This window comes from Arachis ipaensis, chromosome B10 (assembly GCF_000816755.2).
Source record: "Arachis ipaensis cultivar K30076 chromosome B10, Araip1.1, whole genome shotgun sequence".
Lineage (NCBI taxonomy): Eukaryota > Viridiplantae > Streptophyta > Magnoliopsida > Fabales > Fabaceae > Arachis > Arachis ipaensis.
The window spans coordinates 134,766,936-134,767,240 of NC_029794.2; positions in this window are offsets into that span (position 1 = coordinate 134,766,936).

Here is a 305-nt window from a genome sequence, read left to right on the forward strand (position 1 = left end):
CATGTGGTGTATGTGAATGATGGAGCTTAATTTGTAAAGTTTTGAAGCAAACTAATAAATATTATTAGAAATTTTATATTTTATATTCTTGAAGCTTCACATGATGAAATCTTCTTGAATGGGTTGTGCATGTTACCACATGATTTGCGGGTAAAATTATAATAAAAAAAATCCGATCATTGACCATAGTATGCCAAAAATTCAATAACTTTTTTCTTAATCTTTCATTATCAAATCAAAATTTTCTCCATAACTTTTGAGTGGTATTTGAAATGCAAGGTCTATGGTATATGATTATATATATA